The following is a 23,787-nucleotide window of genomic DNA, read 5'->3' as shown; positions in this document are numbered from 1 at the left end:
GTAAGTAAGACATGACTCAGCTCAAGAATCAGAGGCATCAGGATGATATTGCTATGGATTATACTTGCTTTCCTCCCTCCCCCTCTCTCTCTCTCTTTTTTTTTTTTTTTTTTTAAATTGGGTAATTGAATACGTGCTATAAGCAAACTGGTATAAAAGGTCAGAGCATGAATTAGTCTCCTCTTGGGACACTTCGCTTTTAAGGACATTTCCACTATGTTTAAGGAAATGGAGTGCAAACGTGGGCATCGACCATTTATTTTCGGTTGAATCTGCCTCCTTGGTTTGCCCTCCACAACACAACAGGAAACCCAGGCAGCCAGTAGCCTACAAAGGAACTCTGATAAATAATGTTTGCTGAATTTGCTTGTTGTAAGCAGGCCGTGTATAATGAATAAGCTGTACAGAAAGGGAAACCTTTAGAAATGAAGATTAAAATATGGCCTAAGGTTAATGATATATTATTCAAAGTTTCTTTTCTTCACTAAGGCATAACTTGGCTTACATACACTGTAGTTATTGAAATTACAATACAAGAAAATATTTCGGTGGAGGAATTATTGCCAATATTTAAATTTAGAGAGAATGTGAAGTACAACATGCAATTTAAAACTCATTAAAATTATCTTACTAGTTATTTCTTTTACAAAAGGATTTGGACTGGATTAATTATATCATGACCAAATGTAGAGAGGCCAATGCAATGTTTTGCTGATATTGTCCTTTAAAGTTATACTGTAACTCTTGACTTCTGCTGCTCTACATTCATCCTCTCTTCAAGTTTTTACTTTGAATCATTGTCTTTGTGTATGTAAAAATGTCTGTAAGAACAGACTCACGATTACTGCACTTCATTGGAAGAAAGAGTTCTGAGAAAGGCAACACATTTTTATTGATTGATTTATTATTCATGACAAAAGTTCTTCTTCTCATATAAAAACCTACACAGCTTGATGAAATTTGGCCCACGACTTGATCCGAGCCCCTTCTTGTGAACTGGGGAATCCTGTGAGTATCAGAAGGACTTGGCATCCTCATTAATGGGTTTTATTGTGTCAACTCAGCTGAAAGAGAAAGATGAAAGAGAAGGAAAAGCCTACAGACATGTGGTTTTGCTGTAGATGCTGGTTCTTCAGCATAAAGAATACAAATATAGCTTGAGCTTGAGGGCTGCCTGGGTTTCTGGAGAAGCTGGGACCGAGGGTGGAGCTGGGAAGCCAGCCTGGTTTGTCTACTCTTGCTGCACCAGCTATGGGCTGGAGAGCTTAAAAGTTTTGATGTCAAAATCTTCTCCTTTTTGTCACGCATCTTGGTATTCAAAAATTATCCAAATCTTAAACCCAAGAATAAAACAGGTTAAAAGGAGTGGGCAAAAGATGAGCTGTATGTCTGCCTTCACATACAGCCCAACCAACACAGATGAGTCACTGTAGAAGTCTGGTAATTTTCTGCTAAGCAATAAATTATTACCTTAGCCTTCACTGGAAATGGGGGGAAAGTCAGCTAAAAGTGTTTGAGAAAAATAATACCTCCTACCTGTTTGCTGCATAATAATAGACATAGCTACCTGAGATGAGTCATTTTATGGTTGGTCATGGTGGGAACTGAATTAGCATCATCAATTCAGTATTAAAATCAAAATAAAACAGCTCTATTCTAAATGAATGTTTTTTCCTCCATTTGGGAATATTTTCAGGTGTTCTTTTAAAAGGAAGTATTTTACAAGAGATTCAAACTGAATGAATAAGTAATATGTCATAATAAAATGTCATTAACTTCATGTTTTAAATCTGAGTGGAAAAGAGAAAATAACACTGTTATTATTCAGACTTAAGTTTAGAAAATTAGAATTTAAGAAAGTGAAATAATCTACCACTGAAAGTGGTAATGTGTGGTTGGTTCAGAGGCCCATGAAAAAATTCTGAAGTAACTTTAAATATTAATGAATTATTTATTTGCTGTAAAAATAAATATTGTTATATCATTACATTTTAATATGACAGGGAAGGTTTTCTTTGCAGTCATTTTAGAGTCATGCAAATTTATTATTTTTTTTTTAAATTTTACCATGATGGCCGAAATCTTTTGATCAGTGATTTAACTCTCTTTTTCAGTTTCTTCTTTCCTCAGTTTGATTTCTATTCCTCCTCCTTTTGTAATTAAAAAAAGAAAAAAAGGGGGGAAAAAAAGGAATAAAACAGAAAATAGAAGAACCAGTATCTCAAAATTCTCACTTTCAAAAATCAATACATTTCAGTTTTCTGCTAAATTTAAAAGTCAATTAACCTTTCTGGGCTTCCAGTTTCCCCTGAAAAGTGTGTATCATTTTGCCAGCTCAAATCATGGTACATTTAGTAAATATACATCTGCACCACCCACCTCAAGCTCTCAAACTGGGGTGATACCATTTACAGGAACAGTTATTCTGAAATTCTTATTTGCTGCTTTGTTTTCTCAAGTGGATGGACTTTCAGACCAGTGGTCTGACTTCATCCAGTTTCAACAGAGGCGTTTGAGCCTCAGTGTAGTAAGTACTTCCTGCAGGTTCTGTGAAATAGGTGGACGAGTGAGAAAGACATAGTGAAACCCCTTACTAGACATCATCTCCACCATGCAGTTACCCCCCTGCGTTCCCTGGTGACTTGCCCCTGTTTGTGTCTGTAAGGCAGCCTGATGGCTCTCCCCTTGCAGACTCAGGCACAGAAAAAGATGAACCACTGATGTGATTTGGTTAAAAAGCCAATGCCTTGCACAGCACAGACCTGTTTCTTCAGGTGCTTGTGAACTTCTTGCATTGCAGACGACCTACCAAGGCAGAGGAAGCGTTGGGAGCCCCACGTTATAGAGGGGCTGTGGTATAGACGGAATGACAGAGGGAAAGGGGTTGACTGCCTCTGAAAGTAACCTCATCCAGTTTCCAACAAATCCAGTGAAAAAATTGGGATTTTTTTTTTTTACTATAGCTGCAGTCATGGACACTAAAGCTGGTAAGAAAAAAATGAGGAAAAAAAAAAAAAGACACTGGCTTCAATGATGGAAAAATTAAGCCCTTGACCTTGACTTTCACAGTCTTGCCCTGACTGACTGAAGAACATCGAGTGTCGGGTGCAGGCAGAGCCCCATCCCAGCACTGACAGCTTGTTGAGGATCTGGCCTTTTAAGCATAATTAAAAGTTTGCAAGACTAAGGAAAGGGCGTTGGACTGTGACCCTGAAAATGTGTAGAAGTGTTTAAAAAAGGTTATCAAAGTGCATACTACAGGCTTTACATCATTTTTAATGTTGTCAGGTACATGCAATTGGACAACCAAATGTATAGAAGCTCGAAAACATCTAGGTTTGTAATTTTGTGCAGGTGTATTGAAAAAGCAATATATTGTGCTGTCCTCTATTATTAAGAAAATTTATGATTACAAGGTAACTTCTATGTGATACAAAAATTTGTGTAAAGACTGACTTCAATTATTATTCAGCACATTGACCAAGCATTACCAAAAAAAAAAGCTAAGCAAACCATATCGAACATCTGTCTCAAAAATGTTTAAATCAATAGTAAAGGTAAACTTTATTTGACTTGTAGTCACAGTCTAATTCCATTCCCAAATTTTCCACAGGCTAAGTAATTACAATTAATGAGTGATTAATGCTTTTACTAATAAGAATTTTGTTGAGCAACTGAATATACCATACTTTCAAAAAATCATGGGGAAAGGCAGGTTAAAGCGGTATTTCACAGGTTTTACAGACAGACCTATAGCAGAAAATGGATTATTATTTGATCATTTCTGAAATCTGTCTTACATTTGATTTATGACTTTATAGTTTACAATTTTCGTTTATTAGGGTTTTTTTACGCTCATAGACAAAATTATTTTCTCATTTTCTGGGAGTAAAACCATACAATTCTGTCTTGAGCTGATATGAGAAGATATTTTTTTTTCTTCAGAAGTATTTCCTGTATTATCTAATGTCTTCTGTTTTTTGATTATGCAATTTTATTTCAGTTTGAATCATATTTGTTCTATACAGCTACGGTTTCTTGAGTTTTTTTAACTAAAAGTAATCTCAGGAGACATTTGCAGCATCTTAATAACACAATATTTTCTTTTAAAATGAGGCCAAAAGTCTCCCATTTGATTCAGGTAAAAGCAGAATATAGAAATTTTGGAATATTTTACATCACAGTCATCCAATTTGGTATCATAAAACCAGAAAAAGTAATTTAAAGTAATGGATGGAGATATTCCAGTACATTTGACCTTATGAAAATCATTGTGGTTTAATTCTTTTCTTTGTTATTTATTTGCACGGTTTCATCAGAGTGAAGGCATTCTGGAAAAATGCATCAATTTCCTGAACTGAATATTTTTCCAACGGAAAAGAATTCCCATTAAAAATATCAACTGATTCTACTGCCTTCCTATAGTGTATATCTTGTAGTAACAGGCTTTACTGTCTTACCATATAAGATATAGAAAACACTCCTAGATATTAAATAAATGCCCAGGCTGGTAGTTTACCTGATCTGCCAGCCACTTTTGATTTTCTTGGTACTTACCCAAAGTTTTTATTCATCCTAGACTGGCTCATGCTGGCAGCAAACACATTATCTAGACCACGCAGCGGCTGTGCCGTTCAAAAAGGAAAGGCAAGGGGTAGCCTCCTGAGCCACCACCTCTGTTCCAGGCTTTGTTTGGACTCGAATGTTTATTTATTTGAGGAATCAAGACATGACAGAAGCCCAGAAGGTGAGCAAAGGACTTATGCTGTAACCTGGTGAATTAGGACTTTAGATCTGTGGCCATGCCTTGTTTGGATATGATTATCTCCCAAATATTTTACAGTTACATCCCAGCTCCATGTGGGAGGACTCCAGCCCTCCTGTCCTCTTCTCTGCCTGTTTTCCCTTGCAGCCTGGCTGTCCTCTGCCAGACCTGGGCTGGCAGGTGACCAAGAGGATCCATTACACACGCAGAGACTCGGACACATGTGGACAAAGCAACGGAGGTGAGAGATTCTGACACCAGGGCTGAAGTTAACCTGCAATAAGTCCTTAGGAAATTTCCCAAGGAAATAACACAACTTTGTCCAGCCCATCGTCTCCTGGGGCTCCTCAAGATCAGGTGATTTTTTTTGAAACTAGAAGTTTGTCAGGCGTACGTAATTGGGCTAAAAGAAAAAATACATGGATTAAGTGCTGTGGCCTTTGTTACATAGCTCAGGTAAAATTAGACTCTGCATGTGGTACATTGTTCATTTGTACAGATATTCTGTGGTAACAAAACAACAGCAGTTCGCAATGGTGTGGAAAGTTTTCCCTGTCCACGTACCAAACCTGTTGGGATTTTTATTATTTTAGAGCCTACTACTGCTTCTGAAACAGCTAACAGGTTTTACCTTTTAAGTTCAGTACTTATTTAACATTAACACTATTATTTATTTTTTTTTAAATTCTGTGCATACTTTGAAAGTTTCATCAGTATTCTAATGAGTTTCCAGGTTGCTGATTCCTCTGTTGCAGAATAACTTCCACTGGAGAACTTAAAAGGCATCTCTAATTTCTGCTACTGTCGAAGACTGGATAGGTCCAACATTTTACTTTGAAATTATGTTCTTCTTATGAACTGCTTATTAGGCAATTATATGTGCTGTTTAAGCTAGAACTAGCTAGAAATTGAAATAAAATTATTTTTAAAAGACTCAGTGGTAGTTCTTGTTGAAAGGCAGTTATGACTGTGCGGCTGTCAGATAGGGTTTAGAATAATGAGACACACAGGTAATCAGCATGAACTGGCAGGAACATTTTTTCCATGATTTCATTCCAAGGGGACCTGATTAGAAAAAATATTACGCTTATTACTTTTGAACGAGCATTTTGAGTAGGCTTGGCTAGAAAGAGAATTACATATGGCATTACCATTTCAGGCGTCTATAAACTGTAAAATATAAGTAAAAAGAGGAAAATTACTTTTTCAAGTATTATCATTTTAGCAGGCCAGGTAGCCAAATGTTTTTACTACTTAGAACTTTAATGTGCTGCTCTCAAGTTGTGAAAAACATTCTAGTTGTGACGGGCTCCAGTATTTGCAAAACAAGGACCGTACAGATTAAATGCAGGGAGTAGGCACAAGGTTGTGATTTCTATCGTATCCATACAGGCTGGTGCTTTCTTGTGTGTTCTGAAACGTTCAGTCTACTCTTTGGTTATCATTTCTCATTTACGCGGCTCCCTCCATTTAGGTGGGTCTCAAAACACTCCACAAGCCACTTTGTGCAATGAACTCTGCTGCTCTGATGTATTAGGAAGTTCTTGTTAACTTTGAGAACACAGAAAACAGATTAACATACAATGGAATGAAGTAACAGCAACGAAGACATCTGAGTTCATAATGCTGTGACTAGCCTACCTTGGCACAGGGTAGGGGAGATGGAGGAATATGGCTCTGCAATCCTTTGTTTCTCTTGCCACTTGTGTTGCAGTAGAGCTCAGAAGTCCTAAATGAAGCCTGCCATATAAACAGAGGGTAAGGGAGGAATTAGCACAAAAATATACAGTGATTTCAGCAAGGAAAGATGGAAGATCATTAGCAGAACTGGAGGAATAGCTGGAATCTCTTGATTCAGCATCCGTTGCCATGAACACTATGCCATGCTCCCTTGCCGAGGGATACTACGATCCAGGCGCGATGCAACTTGTGCTGCTGCAGGAATGCAGAGCTGTTGCTCTTGTGACACCGATTGCTTTCAAAATTGCTTTCACTGTTTTGTGTGTGTGTGAAAGTAAGTGAAAAGGTAAGCAAAATTGAAATATCATGGCCAACTCTTCAGTCAATTATTAAGATTGTCTTAGCAGATGAAATTTTTAAACCTTTATAAAATCCACTTCAGACTGTCACCTGTTCTACATCACTGATGGAGTTCCCACAAGTAGCTACTAAAGACTGCTTTATCACCACAGTAGCTACAGTCCGCAGGCAAACACAATTCACACTGATCTAAGTAAGAATAAAGACTGATCATTCCCTTTTGACTTTTCAAAGAAAGAAAGAAAGCATGATGTAAGGAACCACCAAAGCTCCCACAGATTCTCTTGAAGGAGCAAAGAAGTCGGTGACACATTTGGAAACACGAAGCTGAGCTACAAAGCCCTCTCCTTTTTAAGATCTGTGGATGTGACTCAACAATGCTTTTAAGACTGAAATTGTAATTATAAACTAAAAAAAACCAGCTCACAAAGGGGAAAAAATGGGCTGTTCAACATGAGCTAGCTACCTGAAGTTATGAAAAGAAGAGCCATCATTAATTTTAAGACATAATGAGGTGCCAAAGTTGAAGAATATTTATCTGGTAGTCATGTCCTATGTGCTTCCCTATTAGTTTAAGCTGAATAAACTCAACACACCAGTATTACTAACAAGCCAACAGAGCACCAGTTGCCCAGAGCATCAGATGGGTAATGAACTATAAAATTCATCTCAATAGGTAAATCAGTTGCTGCTCCACACTTTATCCAAATAACTTAGTAATGCTGTTGGTAAGCCAAAGATGTTCTTCATTAAACAAAAACAAACACAAACAAACCAACACAAAAAACCCAAAAAACAAAACCAACAAACAACAAGCAAACCAAAAAGCATTTGAAAATGCTGAGGTATACTGCTGGGGAAGGCAGGAAGGTATAGGTGGCCTCCCTCAGTGCAGGTGACAGCTTTCACCCAGAGCACTGGATGTCAGAGCTTGTCCAGACCCTAGCTCCCCGCCACCAACCAAGCGAGCTGGGCTCTGCTGCTGCAGGTGAACAGGACTGAACACAAACAGGAGATGAAACAGCTGGTGGCAGCCAGGCACAGGCAGGACTGTCTGGAGGTAAAACCCCCATAAAATGGGAACTGTGCTCCTGGCCAGGAGCAGCCGGATTCATTTCAAACCAGTGCTGCCTTCCTTGAGCTTCGGAGAGCGAGGAGGACTGCTGACATCTAGTGTTTTCTGCTTAAACAAATCGTCTGCTTGTACTCTTCAGGAGCAGGAATGTCTGGATTTGGTTCCAGCCCCTGGCTTGCCCAAGAGAGAGCACGAGGTGGCAGGCTCCACGACAGCAATTCAGTGAGGGGGTTGCAGTCCTGAACTTCCCAGTCCCTGGTGCCTGGCCGTATTAGCAGTGTTTCTAATGTACCTGTCCATTTGTACACCAAGGCAAAGGGGACTTCGGGGGGAGCTGAATTTGAATATTTACTTTCTTTCCTCCCCTGCTAGTCCTACCTTCTTGAACCAAGAAGCAATTTCTAGAATAAAGATCACCGATCAATGCAAGCGTCAGCCAGGAAAAGGCACTAAGAAAAGTTTTGCCTTGCTGCCTCCCTTCCTAAACCCAATAGCAATCAAATTTTACTGTTTGCTTTGCATACAAACCAAAACAAAACAAGCTGGAAAAGAGTGCTTCCACAGATATCGTAGATGCAGTAAGAGCACATAAATATTGTATGTTCTCACTGTGATTGCCACTATGCTTCCTTTTAACCAAACATAATTCTTCTATAATAGTTTCATTGGAGAATATGTTTTGTCTCCCTACGCAAGTTCATTCTCTTTACTCTGTCTATTTACAGTTTGTGCACGCTGTCTGATTATGTTAGGACTGTCATTCTGTGCTGTCATTATTATCTGGATTGTTTTGTTAGCTCTGTTGCTGTTAGACTCATTATTTTCAGCCTGCTAAATGTCCTGACCTAGATTTGATTGCCTACCAGGTGACTCATTATTTAAATTAACTGGTAGATCTGCATCAGGCATTACAATCTAATTCCTTGAATTAGATTGCCTGCTGATTCTTCCTCTCCAGATGATTGATAGTTTGAATGATTGTCATTTATGAAAAAAAAACCACAACAACCCATAAAACAAACCAAGCCTTTATATATGAACCAGTATTTAACTATTCCTTTTCTTTTAAGAATCCTCAAATTTGTTCTTGGGGCCTCAAATAGATGTAGGGATGTGGACTATAATTTTTACAGTGGAAAATATGGAGACTTTAATAATTTGCCTGTAATAAGCTTTGCTGAAATATTTATAGAACGATCTTGCCTGGCTACAGTTAAGGGTCTCTTTACCTGTACTGCAGATGCTTTGACATACCAGCTGCAGGGACACCTTTGTGCTAAATGCGGGAGGAGACAGTAGCTTCCCTGCACATCTCATGCAATCTAAAGGTTACATTGAGAATGCCTTTTTTGCAGTGATGGATGACTGCCTGCACGAGCTGTATCATTATTTTGTATGGGACATCTAGTGCGAGTACTACTCATCAATGAAAATAACTGGTTCACAATCTGTCTCTCAAAGATAAGACACGAAAAGGACATAGACCTCTGAAATGATTCCCAATCTGTTACCTTAACCACGAAACCATTCTGAAGAGGATATCAGCTTTCCTTAATGTGTTTGTCTAGAGAAGACATTTTGCATAAAGAAATGAACTATTTAAAAAACTTTGTAATCATTACCCTTTATAAAATGATTTTTAAATGCATCGTTCTTGCACCATTATAATTAATATTGTTTCCAGCTGACAGTTGTTTTTGACTCTGCAAGGTCAACTGCTAAATTGCTGCAGTCACACTAAGCCCTAAGCCTGTTAGTGTTTAACAGGACAGGAGTTTCTTCCCTGAAGTTTCTGCTTTTACAGTGGAAGGGATGAGATTGCCTATCACTCTGCTAAACGCTGCTCTACCTCTTCTTTTTCCCTAGAGCATTTCTTCTCTTGGTTTTAGTTTGACAGTTTTGAGTGAGGTTAGAAGAGTTCATCTTGTTTACAGCTTCTCTGGATAAAAGTAATGTATGTGTATATTCATGTACTAAAGCCGTAAAAGGTTTATGGTTTGGGGATGGTTTGCTAACTCATGGAGAAAACTTTGCCTCCATTCGTGGTCACAAGGTGCTGAGAAGAGGAGTGACGGTATTTTTATGTGATGGTATTTTTTATTTTTGTAGTTGAATCTGTAAAAGGACCAGAATCCATCATTACCACCAGGCTAATAGAAACCCCTCAGCACGGCAGACATAGCAATTTCTGTTACTCAAAATGAGGGTGGGTGGGGAGCAGGCAAGCAGTCAGGCTCATTGCTGAATAGTCTCAGCTCAGTGAACATGCAATCACAGGCCTAATTGTAATCAAGTAAGTAATCCAGGCCCCAATCCATAAAACACATAAGGGTATAATTAACATTAAACAAGTGCCTAGTCCTATTAGGTTTAATGGAAGATAAGCATGGACTAATGTTAAGCGTATACTTTGTTGAATGAGGACCTACCCAAATCTCCAAGAGTAGCAGCCTTAAAATTCTTGTAGGGTAAAAAGGTTTTTTTTTCTTGGGTGTAGACTCTAGCAGATTGCAAAACCTGGGGTGTGTAAGAAATGTGTGTGTAGGGCATGTATAAATATAGACAGAGGATATGATAAAAAGCAGTGCATTTAAGCTAACTTACATTCCCCTGGGGAGCATAAGGCACCCCGTGTTTTATTTTGTGCTCTATGAAGTGTGAGAGGAGGTTAAGATGTTTCTGCTTGTTAAGACAATAACGCTTGTGTGAAGGTCTGCTCCGTGGGAAAGGAGCTACTCATAACATTAAGGACTGATGTGACTAAAGCGAAGGGGGCAAAGGGACAGTCCCCAGAAGCCAATAAGCAGTGCTTGGGCAATCTGATTTAAAAGCATCCTGTGAATTCCAGCATCCAAAGGGAGGCCAGAGAGCCTGTGTACTTCAGCATTTCCATTGCTGGCTTTCAAAATCATCCCTTACTGAAAAATTACATGGATATTAAACCAGTTAGAAATTACAGGGGAAAAAACCAGGGGAAATCGAGTGGGAGAGATTGGCAACTTACTACCAGTACAGTCGAGAACACAGGAATACGCGTTAGCTGGTGATTGCAAGAGACATAAACTATCAAACTGTTCTGCACAGCCAGGGTAAAGACTGCAGAATTAAACATTAATGCTAAGCTGCTTAAGATGAACGCTGTGATTCCAGACTGTGTACATTAGAAAGGTTGACAGAAGACTAATTTCCAAAGAAGAGAATGTTTTAAAAATTAAGCATAGCCATCAATAAATCAGCCAAGCTTAAAATAAAAATAGGGGTTTGGATATACTCTGACATTTGAATATAATATAGCTATAAGAATAAAGGTTTTAGAGAACTATGTTCCAAAGTAGTCAACTATTTCTTACACTTAATATCTTTATACTGGAGATTGTGTTTAAAGAATTGTAACCAATGGTATACTTCGTGGATTTGTATCAAACTTCATACAGTACTATCACTACAATAACGATTTCTCTTAGCATATATATACCAGTGCAGAACTTCAGAGTGCTTTACCAGCATTATTTAATGACATGCATAATAGCCCTTTGAGATGAGTATTGTAGAGATGGAAAAGCTGAGGCATGGCAAGATATTTCTTAAAGCTATTTTGTGAATAAGCGGAAGGGTAAGAATTAGAATTTAAGAGGACTTAGTTGCTCAAAATGACTAGGGATCGTCTCTGTACAATGGTTTTCAAAAGTGATTAAATTATTAAAGTGCTTTCATTCAAAATGCAAATCACACGTGTGGGCTCTAGCCCACTCTGATGTCTTTGGCCTAAACTTCTTCTTTTCACTGATGAGGGCTAGATCCTCAAAGAGGCTTTGTAATCTGGCCCCTTTTAGCGAAGCGCTTACATCAATAAAACTACACACGTACAAAGTTTAAGCACATGCATTAACGCCTCCGTGGATTAAAGCCATACGGTTCAGCACCTTGAAAAAGTGAGCTGTAAATTTATGTTTTAATGTCATATACTGCTGAAGACAATTAATTTTTAATAGCCAAGGCATTGTTTTTGACACACTTCCTCCAACATAAAAATGAAGATCTTGCTAGTCACATCCTTTTGCTTATGGGCTCATCCAGTACCGCTGAGCCTGCTCTGTGCCAGGCTGCTAGCTGGGTGATGCACAGGGGTTTTGGGGCATCAGGCATACAAAAGCCACCTTACAGCCCTTTTCCAGCTGTGCTGAACTCTGGCCCTGGGAGAATTTGTAAAGGCTCCTGTTGTTGGGGAGCCTTTACACCTAAGTTGATGCCATTGTTCACCCAAAGCCTAATGTGAATGTTGGTGCTCTCTTTTCACAGAGATCAGCAAAAGAACAAGAAGCGGCGTGCGATCCGTTTTCAGGTACCACACAATTTCCCTTTCATCTTACTTATGGGCCTTGAATCCAGGTCACACTTCACTGTAATAATGAAAATTGTGTGGGGGCATATATATTTATATTTTCATATATATGAACAAAAATTGTCATTAACTTATCTGTTTTCATAAGTAAAACAGTTTTGTTGCTATTTTACTGTTATCCCACCCATATTTCAACTTTATACGCATTTCTTAAGCAGTTATCAACACGGTATCTGAGCGAGCATATGGATTCTAGCAGACCATGTGAACTGCCTTGAAGGCAGTCAGTTCTGTGCCTTGAGTTTTAATTACAGCAAGCAGACGTTATTTGTGACGTTTTGGTTTTAATTGTGGTTTTAATCACAAACTGTTGCATCTGACTATGGTGGTTGTTTTTCTTCTTTCTGGAAATGACCAAGCAAAGAAGTGTCCCTTTCCATCTGACTTGCAATTTAAGGAATTATTTTCTTATTTCCTCTTCTGGTAAGAATTTTTCAGATCTTGTATCTTGCTTTTGAGAAAACTGTACTTAAAAAATGCAATACTCTTAGGCTCCCGATGCAAGATGTCCCAAGTGTGACAGACCTGGCATACAAGATGACAGTAGCTGTCTTTAGCTCTCCATGGAGATAAAACGGAGATAACATAAAGCCATTCTGCTTTTCAATCAGAGATGAAAAATATGATTCAACAGTACATGAATCTGAACACTTCAGGGATGATTTTTTTTCACTGGTTCTTCTAGAGGATGATCAGCTATGTTGGAATTTACAAGTTTCTTGTTTCATATTCAGCAATCTTAATATTCAGTAAACTCTAGTATAATTTATGGTTATTAGCCTAGCTGCTTTTGTGACTAGATCCTGAGGTCAATGAGCTCCTTGAGCACTCGTGTAAGAGGTATTTGCAGTGATCCTTACAGTAATCACTAATATTTGATTTTGAAAACCAATAACGTTTCTCTTTTGATAAGGGATTCATGCTGTTCTAAGGAGTTGTGTTTCCATCTTAAATGGAAAGCGTTTACTTTTGACTGATGAGAAACACTTTTTTCCTGTTTTGTGGTAAATCCTTTGTGCTTGAAATAAGTTCCAAATCAAAGTGAGAAAACCAAATGCAAAAGTTGAAGCGAAACAAAACAAGAATATTCAATTGCAGAGTATCAAACAGAATTGCTGCTGTATTTCAAAATGTATTGATAATATTAATCCAATGTATTCAATTTTTATTCATGTTTCAATATTGTACTAAATTTGCTGTGTACAGAATATGTTAATTCTTTTGGAGACCTCTGTATGAGTCTGATGGGATCCTCTGCATTTTGCCTGTCGCAATCTGGAGGAGAGTGATTAGCAGTAATGTTCTGAAGGTAAAGACTCCTCTCCTGGGACATGTTCCTGGCACGTGTACCTGCCATATGGTCATGTGTCCAGATGATTGCTGTGCTGTTCTTGGACACAGGCAGGAATTCAGGATATCTGTCTCCCAGTACAAAGAGATCTCCCATGTCTTTTCTACGGCAGGAATGTTAGAAGACAAAGTGACCGGCAACTCTTACAACAAAACTCCCACTTTTCCTGCCCGTTATGTGCATTTATAGTCAGCTCCGGACCATGTCTGCCTGTGGAACTGAGGCTTTCTCTTGAATGATTCTCTGGGATATTCCCAGGCACAGTCCCTAATTAGGTTAGTTATAGCTATAGCTGTACCTACCTCTAGTTACATATAGATTAGTGAAAATGTTTCCAGGTTTCCATGCCCTAATTGTGTCCTTCAGATGACAGGACAAGGTTTAGGCACTTAGCAGTTTTCCTCCCCCGACCTAGTTTCCATGAACGAAAACTGGCAGACATGGTTTGGAATGGAGTAAAAGGCTGTCCTGTTCTGGTTTTTAAATGGTAAGGAAAGCCAGATCCTTGGGTATGCCAGGGCACAGCGGCCCTGTCAGCTTGGTAGCGACCTTTCATTAGTTCTTTCATTAGCTAAAGCTGTCTGTGCTCTGTGAAGGGGTGACATCTGCAAGGACCATCCTCTGAAAGCGGCATGATGGGCTACGTCCTAGCTCAGATCCAAAGCAAAGGCTTATGTGACACTGGTGTGCTAAGGATACAATGAAACCTAGAGGCTGGCCCTTATTTTCTTGGCTGTATCTGGCCAGTTTCTGGTATCTTAATCTTCTCAGGAATGGTGGGTGCAGTGCCAGACCTAAATCCAGCAAATGAGATATTGTCCCAGTATGTCATATTCTCTATAAAGTCTCAGCCATTGCAAAGCAGAAGCAGTTTTACAACATATGCAGAATACAGAAGGATTTAGGAAGAGGGCAGGTAGGAATAATTTAAAGAAATTTTCAACATTTTCTCATGTATTTCTTCCCAGGCCTAAATCTTTCTGCGGGATCCGCACCTGGTAGTGTAATTAGCCAAAATCTGCAGCAGTAGCCACTTAAGCTACCAGGTTTCAGAAGGACTGAATATTTCTCAGCCTCCTCAATATATTTTTGCAAATGTGCAAAAATGGGATTACTGGGACGCTTTGTATGAGTTGCTTTAGCTGTAATTCCTGAAGAGTTTTTAGAGCTGCTAATCTAAGAGCTCGTCTCCGGAGGCTGATGACTCTAAAGCTATCTTACAGATTTAAATACCTCTCCCCTAATATCTAGGGTCGGGGTTAGAAATGCCACTTACCCTTTCCATCCCCTCCCTGCTCTCTGAGAAGGATGATAAAATTACCAGGAGAGACAGATAAAGATGAGCAGAAGGGTTAGGAAGAAGGAGAGAGGTATTTTTCCTTGCTCAGCCCAGCTTGCACTCTAACAGGTATTTACAGTCTCTGGCTCATGGTGCTTGTACTCAACTGTGTCAATCTGCTTCTATCCACAGGCTGACTGTAGCTAGGAGCAAGACTATTTATCTTTCTTGCTCTTACCCTTGTCTGTGTCCCCACACATTAAGGATGTTTCTCAGGCAGCACAAATATGTGTGAAATCTCTTGATTGCCTTTGCCCCTTGTGAAAAGGCGTTGTATGCTCTTGTCCTTGACCAGCTATTGTTATGCCTTTCTAGCTGGCTGATGAATTCTCAGAGCACAAGCACAAATTCTGATGGACTGAAAAAAAGAAAATAAAAATAAATACATATATGCTCTGTACTGGCAGGTTATAGCTCTTGGTGACGTTGTCTGCCAGAGAGCTGCCCAGTGCTCTGGATTTTCATATTCATGGCCTGCCTGTGTAGCAGCTAGTCCCAGGTGCTTATGGACTCCGGGCATCTCTTCTCTGTCTTTGCAGATCAGTGCTATTGCGTGAGGAAGGACAGTGCTGTACGCTATTCGTAAAAGTCACTCTTCCCAAAAGGATCAGCAACATCACCGGCACCAGTACCTTTGCACAAGGTGTTTCCAGTTCTCTAAAACAATAATTTCTCACAGGCATTTCTTCCTCATCAGCTGCAAGGATAAAAATCTGTGGTTTTTTTTTTTTTTTTTTAATGTGCAGAATTTTTGCACAAGAGCTAAATACTTCTTAAGAAAAGACTTAAGTGGAAGCTTGGGGGGAGACACAAATTATTTTCAAGTTGTCATGTTCCTCATTGCCTATTTAATTCCTGATACAAATGGAGCCTTCCACAGATATTAATCAGGCTAAAGAGATTTTTTTGGTGCTCATAGACTGCTCACAAAGCAGAATCATGCAGGTTGCAATTTTATGTTCAACACCTCTTAAGTGATGAAATAGAACATCTTCAATTGTCAAGAACAGTACCAGGAATAAAACAGTATCTAGAGTTTATAGAGGGATAATCTGTAAACAAAAACACGACTGTTAGTTACCTTTGGGAGACTGATACATCATCCTGGCATTGCCTTGAAATAAGTAGTTGTAAAATTTCTGAGATAGTTTGTGTAATGGAGACTGCCCTTCTTCTAGCCCGTACGCATAACCAGTGGAATTAGCAAAAAATGTCAGGTTCCTTGTTTGTAAAAAAAATTGTACTGAAAATCAGCTTCAATTTATTATTATTCTAGCTCTTGAAGGCAGTTATTTAAACCTGAGTGGTTAAAGCACACTTTAAAGATAAGAGATAGAAAGCCTTCTGATTTTTCTGCATCAATGTCAGTGGAACAATGTCATTTTATATCAGGGGAACATCTGTCTGTCAGTGATTACAGATTCAAAAATCAAGGTTTGACTAAATTAATCATTTTTATTTTGGAAAAAATGTCTGTGAAGTATCACAAAGCACAGACATTAGCATGCGTTACGTCTCTGAAATCTTCACTTCTGTTTTTTTCAAATGTATTGGGAAGAGCATTATAGATTTAGTCCTAACACTGTCTTCAATAGAATTGTGAGCTAACTTGTGTTTTACAACTGTAATCAACAGAAGCCTACAAGGATATGTAGAAATACTGGAGAAATATTGGGAAATAGCAAAGAAATACCTTTGTAGATTGACAAAATTTATAGGAAAATAATATCCTGAGGCTGCATAAATTCACCTCATATTTCAAATGCTTAATCCAAATAAAAAAGTTTTAATTAGGAGAAAGTCTTGTAAGTTCTGTGCAACTCTTTCAAACTTCGTGTTTTTTTTCTGGCATGAGAGCTTCTCCAGTAGACATTTTGAGAACAGTTGCTGCCAAAATATGCTGCATGCATTCCCAGCAAAGCATTTTTGCAAATGTACAGCCATAATCCAAATTAAAGATGAGAACAGGGCATAATTAATTCCAAAGCAAAAGCAGAGGCAACAAAAATATTTGGAGTGCCGTTTTTTGTTAAGTAGGGAGATAATCAAATATATGGCAGCTGAAGTTAAAGGAAAAAAAGCTAGGATAAGAAGATGTTAATACGCATTTAGCAATGTAGCAAAGAGCTAACAGATGGGGTAAGGTCAAAGAGAAGTAGTCAAAGGGTTCAGGTCAGCTCTGGGACCTCTGTATTAGGGAATTCAAGGCTCACAACATGAAGGAAGTCCATGAAATCTTGTTTTTGACTTTATCTACTGCCTGTGATCTTACAGGGACAAACATGCACCCACCAGATTGAGCGTTTTCCTTTAAATCTATGAGAAGCTGGTATAGGCTCTGTGTTGACTCTGTCGCATCACTGTACTGGTTCATTACAGCTAGATGGGTAATTACTGCCTTTTAGATATCATCAAGATTTTGTCTGGAGTTTGCTCGTGTGCAATAAGGTGATCTCAAGGCAGCAAAAATGGACCTTTAACAGTGGCTGGCTGTGAATACAGCTGGAGGGGGATCTTCATCTCCCCGCCAGCTGTGCCTCAGGTGTCAGTTCCAGCAAACCCTTTAGTCAGGCTCTCATCACGTGACTTCTCTCATTTCCCTATGGCTGATTATTAAGCTGTATGAAATCCTTGACAAGACCTCAGTTAGTGGTCTGGAGGATGTCAAAACTCTTGAACAAGCAGGAAAACTTACGCAGAAGCAGTTTTCTCGCTCCTTGGTAAATTTATGGCAGATCCACATAACTGCAATGCCCAGATCGCTGGTGAAACAGCCTAGCACTTTGTTTTTCCCCAGACCAGACCTGGGGGAAGGAAGACTTTATCTATTTATGAAGCAGCACCAAAGGGAGTAAATCACATATTTCCACTCAAGCTTTTCATTACTTTGGGAAAAAGTTTGGCCATGCTAAAAATACTTGAGCCTCAGTTTGTGTTTTCAATTTTTGTTGTAAACTAATGCTTCTTGTTGTTGTTGCTCAGAATTGTGCTGCTCCCTCATCACCTTATCTGGTGTCTGTCAAAAGCAGGTGTTGGCTTCAGAGGCATGTGCAGCTCCTATTGAATTCAATGGCACTTTTTAACCACAAGATTTCAATTATGTGCTGTTAATGGCCCATCCATTCTGAAAACACCTATTGCTTTCTCTAAGTCTTCTCTTAACTCATCCTAGTATTGACTAGGTTTATCTGGAAAAAATTGCTGAGCATTCCATCAGGATACCACTTACCAGCGTAACCTTTTCTTCACTTGATGTTCCTTAATTGTTATTTTAGTAAAATTCTTATCTATTCTACAGTAGTGCATGTACCACTGTACTTCTGGCTGTGCATGAATCTTAGAAGAAGGTGCAAAACTTTGACTGCAGCGATATCCCTTAGAAAGTATTGTCAGAATTTGAAGTCATACCTCTGGGAGAAGCCAGGAAGGCTGGTGAACTCCAGCTCGTAACCCCAATGCCACCAGCTCTTAAATGCCCAGGCGGAACAGCCATGACTCCCCACGTTTCACATTTCACCCCAAAGGTTGCCAGCACCTATAGTACACAACCTTAAAGTGGTTTCTTAAAGTAATCTCTCCCCACAGAGAGTTTAAAAACTGTGTCAGTGCTGCTGGGACTGCTACCTTTTCAGTTCAGGGGGTCTGATGCTACCAGGGTGGGTGCCTGGGCCACAGGTAAGAAAAACGGGCGAAGTATGAAACAGCCCTGGCTCTCCCCTCCGCACAACAGAGCAGGGTTTTTCCCTTTCCCCCCAAGCCTTGCGTGTGGACTGCGAGCGGCGGCCTCCTCCCACCGGGCATAAAAATTCGAACATGTTAGGCCTTCAGACAGCGGCGAGTGCTGCTGAAAGCTCGCAGCCTCCCCAACGGCAGCAGCTGAGTAAGGACAGCACATCATCTCCCTCCTCCAGCCGGCCTGCGGAAAATGGAAGTCTTTCACGCTCTCACCTTGACAGATCTGGGTTAGCAGGATCCCTGACAGCCCAGCTGTCTTGTGTCCCCGTGTCTCTATTTGGACGCAGACAGCATATTTTAGGAGGGGCAGAAAGAAGAACAAGAGCAGGTAATTTGCCCTTCTGAAAGAGCTGTGGTTTGATGAAATCCTGCCAAGCGAGCGGTGCCGCGCTTTCTGCTGCTGCCTTGTCACTGTCAAACGGGTTCACGCTCCTGATCCGTGGCTGACAGTCTGCGAGGCAGAAGCAGGAGATGTCCCTTTTTTCTCTGTTTACGCATTTCATGTACTTGCTAATTACTTCAGAGGATAGTTAAATGTTACTTTGCAAACCATATTATGCAAGGTATTGGTTTTGTCTTTGTTCTTGGCAAATGTAGTGTGTTGTTACTTTTGGCACAGAACATCGACAGTAGTTTTCTGTGCCGGCTGTTATTATTTATTTATCAGTTCAGTTACTCCACTGTGATAAGGCAAATAAAAGGTATTGTCTTTGGCCATAGGGGACAACATCACATTTGGATGCTTTTATTTACTGATCAATCCTTATTAATATAAATTTCTAGGTTTTAGTCAGAACATTTCCCCACTCATTAAAAATGAATGGTTAAAAAAACCCAAAACCAAACAAACCAACAAAAACCTGATTGCACATGGTACTTCAAATCAGTCTTTCCAGACACAGGGCAGGTAGAAGTTTTCACGGAATATTAGTTCATTTTGCGGATACTAAGCAGCCTCACACCTCAGGTCAGAGTACTCCTGTGTGACACACGAAGGTCACCTTCTGAGCGTGTGGCATGGAACCTGCACATGCACAGACTACTGCAGTTGTTTGTAAGTGTAAGCGATGGAAGCAGGACATTCTTCATCCTATCTCAGTGTTATGCACCGGCACACTCTGTGAGCCGTGAACCATGGTCATAAAACCTGATTTTGTCCTGCACAAAGTTTTCACAGACAGGTTAAGCAGGAATGTGAAATTTCCCATCTTTGGCACTCCTGGCAGGATCCCAGGGTGTTCCACTTACACAGATGTAAAAGTTCTTTAGCACACTGTAGCACTTCCCACACAGGAATAAGCTCTTCTAGAACATGTATGTGGCAGCTCCTGTTTGTTTGCCCTTTCTCCGCAGTTATTTTATATTCCTTTATTAAGGTGTGACAGAGCCAAGTGAAAACTGCTGTAGAGAGGGATGGATGGCTTGTGCCTGCAGGGATGGAGCAGGCATGGGGGTGGGCACCGGGGGCTCGTCATGGCAGGGGCTTTGATTGTTAAAAACATAAAAAAGAAAAAAAAAAAGGGGGAAGTGTAGTGGAATGAAGCTGGGCTAATTAGCATTGATAATATACAACTGTGGGTTGGCTTCAGGGGCAGTGGGTTGGCCAATGTAGATAAGGTGCAGCTGGGGCTGGTTCTGGTAAGGGGTTGAGAGCCAACGAAGGGAGAGCAGCTGAGGAAGAAGAGGAGAGGGGAAGAAGTAAGAGAAGAGAGAACACATGCCCTGCATGAGGTGGGATGAGGCGAAGGCAGCAGAGGGGCTGTATGAAGAGTATGCTGGTATGAGGTGGTAAAAGACCTTGTTGCATCTTGATGGTTTTGAGAGTGCTGTGACAGGGCTCCACTGGGATGAGCCTGGAAGCATGGGGGGTAAGGTTTGGGGCTAAAGACATGCACACTAAGGACTGATATAGATGTACCTTTAGCTTAGTCTCTGTGGAAATATTGCACAGATGTGTCTGTGTCCAGATCCCCCCTACCTGCCAATTGCTGTAATATATGGAACAAAGTCTAGTTTGTTATTCTAGCATGAAGTATTTTTCACATTAATCATCGTATCCCTGAGGCCCACTAAAGTCCCTATGCTAATTTGAATTAATCACTCCATTCTGAGCAGATAGCTCATGGTATAGTCTTTTATTATTCCCATAATTTGTTTTGTTGTTGGGTTTTGGTTGTACTTTTTTTCAAATTTTTTTTCCTCTCCTTCAAATATATGGGAGATGCCAAACAGAAGCTGGAGGTAAGCAGGCAGCCACAGAGCCTATGCGTGTGGGTTTCTCAGCTACGTTTATAAATTGCCAAACAACGTGGAAGATGCAGTGGTTGCACTGTGAATGCAGCAATCATCATGCAAGTGACATGGTGCACAGGTGTTTGGACTCAAACAAGGGGATGAATTTCTGTCTGCTATTCCAACAGGATGCTTGCTCTCTGGATCTGTTGCAGGAGGAAGAATGGCAATGGCTGAAATAAAAAGTTATTTATATTCTTGACAGCACTGATCTGAAGTAACTTACTGGGTGAGGCAAAATGGCTGAGCTCACAAGCATTGACTGGTGAGAAAGAATGATGGCACAAACTGCTCACTGGTGGCTGAAATTAGGTCTGAGAAGGTCTGTTTGCTTAAAGACCTTTGCTGAGCTCATCTGTATTTTGGAGCAGCAAAACACTGACCTAAGACCTCACCTCAGCATAAAGCAGTGAGTTGCTCTTGTCATCTGAAAATAGGTTCCTGGCTGCGTTAGTAGCAAAAATGTTCATGTTTAGAGATCCCAAGTGGGTAAAATTAGGTGAGAAACTAGGTGGTACCCAGCAGCCTTTACTGATATGTATGAGGCAAGGTAGAAGAGCCTGGTGGGCAACACCAGCTGAGCTCTGCAAGCAGCTGCTGTAGGTCTTGTGATTGCATCCATTCTCCTCCAGGCACTGCTTACCGAGAGCTCTTGAGTGAATGAATCCACATGGAAATACAGAGGGGCTGTGCTTGAAAAGCAAACCACTCTTTCCACAGGTTGAGCAGGAGGGCGGAGAGGTGGCTGTCATCCCAAGCTCTGGCAAGCAGCTTCCAAGCCCTGATGGCAGCAGCCACCATGTTGGACACCCCAGCTTTCCAGAAATATTCTGTGGGTTAGAAAATGAATGGACTTTTTACAGTCCTATCACCAAGCTTTCACCTGGAGATTAACCTTGATGTCTGTTCTGAAAAGCCTTCATAGCACACTCTGGGCTATTTACCTTTTAAAAGGCAAGGAAATTATAAGCACTTGCCTGTGCATCTTGTATAGCCCTTTATTCTGCTCCCCTGAGGAAAGGGGTCTGCCTTGTGATGTGTTTCATTTGTAGACTGATGGAGCTGACAACTCGTATGAAGGCTTCAGAGTATGAAAGTGGGAGAAGGAGAATGAGCAGGAGGAGCTGGCAAAAGGGGAGGTGGCCCCATACATGTGAGGGAACAAGGCAGCAGCCTGGTGAGTAAGGGTATTCTACCGGGGTATTTAAACATCTGGAAAGGAAGGAGATCAGATGCCCTGTGTCTGGGAAGAGGGTCCACATCGATAGTTTTGTATAACATTTAAATCTGCTGAAACCTACAGTTAATGACTGGATATTTTTGGTTGGTGTGGGCTTTGAAGGCCCATGCCTCATGAGAGCAAATAGAATTTGTTGTTGTTGAATTAACTCCTACTAATGATTGCACGGGAGGTACCTGCCTGTCAGAAAAGCATCTAGTCAAGGGGGTCCTCATGAATTTGCTCACCTCTCCTCATAAAAGTGGAGCTTAGCTGGGACTAAGATCACTGTAGATGTGCACCACTGAAGCATAACATGAATTGCAGAAATCATGGCTGACTAAAGCAGTTTTTGAGAATTTAACCCTTAATTTGTTGAGCTCATTGCCCTTTGCACCACCACAATTACACCACACTATATATAATATATAAACAGTATGAGGGTCTCTGGTAAACTGGATGCAAACTGTGTCCTTTAGCTAAGGACACTTTTATATTTGTATGTTTAAAATCTTGCTGGGAAAGGTCTGGTGACTGTGATTAGGCAGGCTACTTTTTAAAGACTTTCAAATGACAAACTCAACACATTCCACCATGATCTTTTTGAAAAGGTTTATTAAATAGGGTATTGCACTTGCAAAGCCTTTTTTGTTCTGACATTTCTGGGTAATTCAGATTGAGTTTCAGTGTACTGGACTTTACTTATTTGCATTTCAAAGACTCAGAAAGTGTGCTGCACAGCCAGATACCTTTTGAGTTTGGGACTTAAAAAAAGAACACCACCACCACCACCACCACCCCCCCCCCAAAAAAAAAAAAAAAAACCCAACCAAAAAACAACCAAAAAAAACCCCAACAAAAAACAAAACAAAACAAAAACAACAACCTCCCCAAACTTTGGCAATTGTTAGCTGAAATGCTGGCTCATCAGTGATGTCATGCCTTTGTAACCTGCCTGGATGTCTAATTAAGGATTTCTAAAATGGGATGTAGTGTAAAATGGAGGAGGGCAAGGAAAATTTGGCTGACAGGAGATTAGCAGAGGACAGAGTGGGATCTAAAGGGAACATTATCCTCTGCACATGCCTGAAATGCCTAACTGCAGAACAGAGAGCTGCAGGAGTGTACCTGCGTGTTGAGGCCATTGATGGGAGCACAGGATTTATAATAAACTGCCAGGTCTACCGTATCTTTCATTAGCTGACTGACTGTTTTTTTGGTCTCAAGTGAAGATGGCACAGAGCTAATACTCTGCTAACCCTGATCCTGCCTTGGAGCTGGTGATAAGCTGCCAAGGCTTGATGAGGGGCTACAAAAAACCAGTTAAGCCTATGTTCCAGTAGCAACAAAGGAAAACGAGGGCAAACGACTAGAAAAACTGTTAATTTGTTTCTTTTTTTTCATTTGGGCAACTGAACCCATCACTGAGCATGTGTCCCTTTAGATCTCTGGTCCCATGCCTGATCCCTGCGTTGTACCGGTTTTATACAAATTCTTCGAAGAGCTGCAGTGAAATAAGATTAATCTCCTTTAGATATTGTTAATGATGGGATAGTAAACATGCCATTA

The sequence above is a fragment of the Falco naumanni genome, chromosome 8, assembly GCF_017639655.2.
Source record: "Falco naumanni isolate bFalNau1 chromosome 8, bFalNau1.pat, whole genome shotgun sequence".
Lineage (NCBI taxonomy): Eukaryota > Metazoa > Chordata > Aves > Falconiformes > Falconidae > Falco > Falco naumanni.
The sequence above is the reverse complement of the archived record's forward strand: the minus strand, read 5'-3'. Positions refer to the sequence as shown.